This window comes from Chrysochloris asiatica, unplaced genomic scaffold (assembly GCF_000296735.1).
Source record: "Chrysochloris asiatica unplaced genomic scaffold, ChrAsi1.0 scaffold00051, whole genome shotgun sequence".
Classification (NCBI taxonomy): domain Eukaryota; kingdom Metazoa; phylum Chordata; class Mammalia; order Afrosoricida; family Chrysochloridae; genus Chrysochloris; species Chrysochloris asiatica.
Genome location: NW_006408569.1, coordinates 15,377,835 through 15,382,768, shown reverse-complemented (window position 1 = coordinate 15,382,768; position 4,934 = coordinate 15,377,835). Strand labels below are relative to the sequence as shown.

General features: G+C 40.2%; 1 pseudogene; it reads left to right on the top strand.

The window, feature by feature from the left end:
• Positions 1 to 4,726, top strand: part of LOC102825351 — a 23,446-nt pseudogene extending 18,720 nt beyond the window's left edge.
• The last annotated feature ends 208 nt before the right edge of the window (positions 4,727 to 4,934 follow it).

Genomic DNA, 4,934 nt, shown 5'->3' with positions numbered 1-4,934 from the left:
AGGGTTTCCAAGGAGCAGCTGGTGGATTTGAACTGCCAACCTTGCGGTTACCAGTTCAGCGCTTATCCGACAACGGCATACTAAGACTTCACAATTTTTGTAGTATTCCTTTTATTTCCATTGGATCTGTTGTGATGTCACCCATATCATTTCTTATTCGTGTTATTTGCAACCTCTCCTTTACTTTTGCTAGATATGCCAATGGTTTGTCAATTCTATTGATATTTTCAAAGAATAAACTTTTTGTCTTACTGATTCTATCATTTTTCTGTTTTCTATTTTATTTAGGTAAATTTATTTTCTAGGCTTTAGTATCTATTTTAATAATAATACATATTTTAATAAATAATTTCAACCATTTTTACATGTATAATCCAGTCACGTGTACATATTTTTGATATGCATGTGTATATTTTCTTTACGGTTACTATGAAGATTGCATTTAACATCTTACATTTATAAAAACCCAGTTTAAACTGATAACAATTTAACTTGTTATCAGTAGCACACATACACACAAAAAAAGTAACGTACAAGAACTCTCTTGCTATATGACTTCTTCCTCCCTCTGTTTATGTTGTTCTTAGCACCGATCATATTCTCATACATCATGTGCATATAACAAATTTGTGCTTATTTTTATGAATTAGCATTACAAAGCATGAAGGACATAGCAACTAGAATTACCAACAAAAAATCCCTTAAAACTGGCCTTTATACTTGCCTAAGACATTACCTTTAATTAAAAAATTGTTTTTCTATGTATGACTCTGAAATACTGTCTAGTGTACTTGCCTTTACTTCTGAAGAACTCCCTTTGACATTCTTTTAAGGCAGGTCTTTTGGTAGCAAATTCCTTCAGCTTTACTTTGTCTGGATATGTCTTAATTTTACCCTTGTTCTTGAAATACAGTTTTGCCAGATATAGTATTATTAGCTGCCAAAGTTTCTGAGAAGAAATTGGTATTTAATCTTATTGGGGGTCATTTGTATGTGAAAATTTACTACTTTTAGAATTTTATTTTGATCTTTAGCTTTTGAGAGCTTGATTATAATGTATCTTGATGTGGGTTTCTTTGGGTTTAGCCTACTTGGAGTTCTCTGAGCTTCTTGGATTTGTAAATTTATGTTCATAGTCAGATTTGGAATATTTTCTGCAATTATTTATTCAAATATTATTTTTGTCTTTTTCTCTCTTCTCATCACCTTCTGGAATTCCCATAATGCATTGGATGCTTTTTTTTTTCACATTTCACTAGTGGATACTAAGCAGTCTTGAGTCTTTTCTGTTAACACTCTTAAGATTTCATAATTTCAGTGATGTTTTCCACTAGTTTATTGATTCTTTCTACTGGCAGTTCAAATCTGTGGCTAAATCATTCCAGTGAGGTTTTGTTGCTGCTGCTTGTTTGTTTGTTTTCCAGTTAATCTTCCAGTATAGTGTCTATCTCTTTATATTATCATTTTGTTTATGCATCATTTTCCTCATTCCCTTTAGTGCTTTGAGTTTTCCATTAGTTCTTTGACCTTTAATATTGTGCAATTGCTTATTCAATCTGTATGTTCAGAAAATATTCTGAGAAACTAGATTATATGAAGAAGAATGTGGCATCAGGACTGGAGGAAGACTCATTAACAAACTGACAATGATACAACCTTGCCTGCTGAAAGTGAAGAGGACTCGAAATACTGGTGAAGATTAATCACTATAGCCTTCAGTATAGATTGCACATCAATGTAAAGAACTCACAACTGGAACAATAAATAACATTATGATAAAAGGAGAAAAGACTGAAGTTGTCAAAAACTTCATTTTGCTTGGATCTACAATGAACAGTCATGGAAGCAGCAATAAAGAAATCAGGTGACATATTGCATTAGGCAAATCTGCTGCCAAAGACCTCTTTAAAGTGCTAAATAGCAAAGATGTTAGTTTGAGGGTTAAGGTGAGTCAAACCCAAGCCATGGTATTTTCAGCCATCTCATATGCATGTGGAAGAAAGTTGGACCATAGCAAACTGAAGAAGAAGACCGTAGAAGAATTATGGTGTTGGTGAGGAATATTGAAAGTACCATGGACTGCCAGAAGAACAAACAAATCTGTCTTGGAAGAAGTACAGCCAAAATGCTCCTTAGAATTGAGGATGACCAGACTTCATCTCTGTTCTTTGGCAATGTTTTCAGGAGGGTCTAGTCTCTAGAGAAGGACATCAGGTATGGTAAAGTTGAGGGCCAAAGAAAAATAGGAAGATCCCAAATGTGATGGATTTACACAGTGGCAGCAACAATGAACTCAAACAAAACAACAAGTGCGAGGATGACACAGGACTGGGCAGTGTTTTGTTCTATTGTGCATTGGGTCTCTTTGAGTCAGAACCAGATAGCAGCTAACAATAACAACAACAATCATGCAATCTGTTTAGTATCTAAGTTTCCATTAAGATGATTCCCCTCCCTGCATCTTCTTCTTTTGTGTGGGCCTTCAATTTCAGTTTCTTTGTGTGCTTTTTGTTGTTGAATCCACAACATTAAAATATTACAATATATTTGTTTTCTCAATTTCCCTGTGTACATAATGATTTAGAAAGTGCTAATTTCTTCAACAAATTCTTAGGTGAGCAGAGTCTTTCGACTTAGCTCATTTTTCTTTCCCTCACCTGGTAAAATCTCTGATTCAAGCCAGATCCAGGTTTCAATCCTTCAGCAGTTCCCAAACCGCATACCAATCAATATGTCCTAAGGCAGCCACAACCTTTAGTCCTTGCTCACTTCTCCCTTTTCTACTCTGATTCAGGTCAGACTGAGGTCACAATCCTTCAGACCTTACCCAGACTGGTCAGAACATACATCCTGAACAGTCTGCCAGGAAGATATGTCGTATTTAGTGGATAGGAGCGCTGCGACTGGGGCTACAGCTTCACAGCAATCAACCTTCTGCCATGTGGAGAGGTAGGCGGAGTGGGGGGGCCGGAGGAAGGATGAGGGTAGTGAGAGAAGACATTTTCCTATCATTTGAAATATTGTCTGTTTTTCCATTTGTGTCTCCTTACTTCTGTCCTTTTCCTGCTTTTTCAGGGTTCATACAGGGTTACATGAACTGATTCAATGCCACTTAATAACAACAACAACAGGGTTGCATTCAAATTTCTAGTTGGTGTTTATGTGGGGAGGGTTGGGATCTCTCCAGCATCCCCTCCTACACCTGACACATTTTTTGTTTTGTTTTGTTTTCATGAACAAGGCTGACTGTCAGTTAGATTAAATGGTTGGCATTTTCCATAAAGCAATGAACGTAAGTCAACAGATCCAAGGTTTTGATAAAAATCCATTTAAAGCTCAAGATAAGATAGAAGCATTATATTTTTAAATGTTGTATTGGCAAAAATTCATTCAAGCTAACAATACTGTATTTTTTATTGTTTCAACTGTTTCTTAGTATATCAGCCTTTTCTTAGTAATAAGCCTTTTCGGTATAGTTCCTAGAAACTGAGAAAATGAATTGACTCTAACGAACAAGTAACAGATCCTTTTGCAAATCAGGTTGTTTCCAATCCTTTGCTTTCAACAAAATTTGAAGGGAAACCTAATCAAGAAATCAGGTAATAGGCACTCGATGCTGAGCAGGCCCTGCTGGCTCCTTCAGCCTTCTGGCAGGAACTAGCCACCACCATGTTCCACCCATACTTACTTAACTACCCTTGAGCAGAAGGAGAAACTATCCAACATTGTTCATCGCTTTATGGCACCATGCAAGAGCATACTGGCTGCAGATGAGTCCACCGGAAGCATTGCCAAGAGGCTGCAGTCCACTGATACTGAGAACACAGCGAAGAACCAGCTCTTCTACCGCCAGCTGCTGATGACCGCGAATGACCGTGTGAAGCCCTGCTTGTATCATTCTATTCCCTGAAACACTCTACTAGAAGGCTGATGATGGGTGTCACTTTCCCCAAGTTATCATATCCAAGGGTGGCATTGTAAGCATTAAGGTAGACAAGGGCGTGGTACCCCTGACAGGGACAAACAGCGCGACCACTACCCAAGGACTGGATGAACTGTCTGAGCGCTGTGCCCAGTACAAGAAAGATGGAGCTGACTTAGCCAAATGGTGCTGTGCGCTGAAGACTAGGGAACATACCCTTGCAGTCCTTGCCATCATGGACAATGCCAACGTGCTGGCCCATTAGGCTAGCATCTGCCAGGAGAATGGCATCATGCCCACTGTGGAGCCTGAGATCCTCCCGATGGGGCCTATGACCTGAAGCACTGTCCGTATGTAACTGAGAAGGTACTGGCTGCTATCTACACCATGTGTACTTGGAAGGCACCTTGCTGAAGCCCAATATGATAACAACAGGCCACACCTGCACACAGAAGTTTTCTTATAAGGAGACTGTCATGTCAACTGTCACAGCACTGTGCCCCCTGCTGACTGGGGTCACCTTCTTATCTGGGGGTCAGAATGAGGAGGAGGCATCCACCAACCTCAGTGCCATCAATAAGTGCCCCCTGCTGAAGCCATGGGCTTCTCCTATGGGTGAGCATTGCAGGCCTCTGCCCTGAAGGCCTGGAGTGGGGGGGCGGGGGGAAGGAGAACCTGAAGGCTGCCCAGGAAGAGTACAGCAAGTGAGCCCTGACCAACAGCCTCTCCAAGAAAATACACTCCAAGCAGTGAAGTCCACCTGCAGTCAGTGAGTCCCTCTTCTTTTCTAACCACGCCTACTAAGAGGAGGAGTTCTAAGGCTGCCTCTTCAACACTCTCGGCCCTGCCCCCTCCCATAAGGGAGGAGCTCATCACTCTTAAGGGAGGAGCTCATCAGGGACTCCTGATCACTCTTTCCTATCACTTTTGCCATCCTTGTGACACAGGTGTGTAGTGGTGTCTGTATATGCAAACTCCATCCCCCTTTGCAGTCCACTGCCAATAAACAACT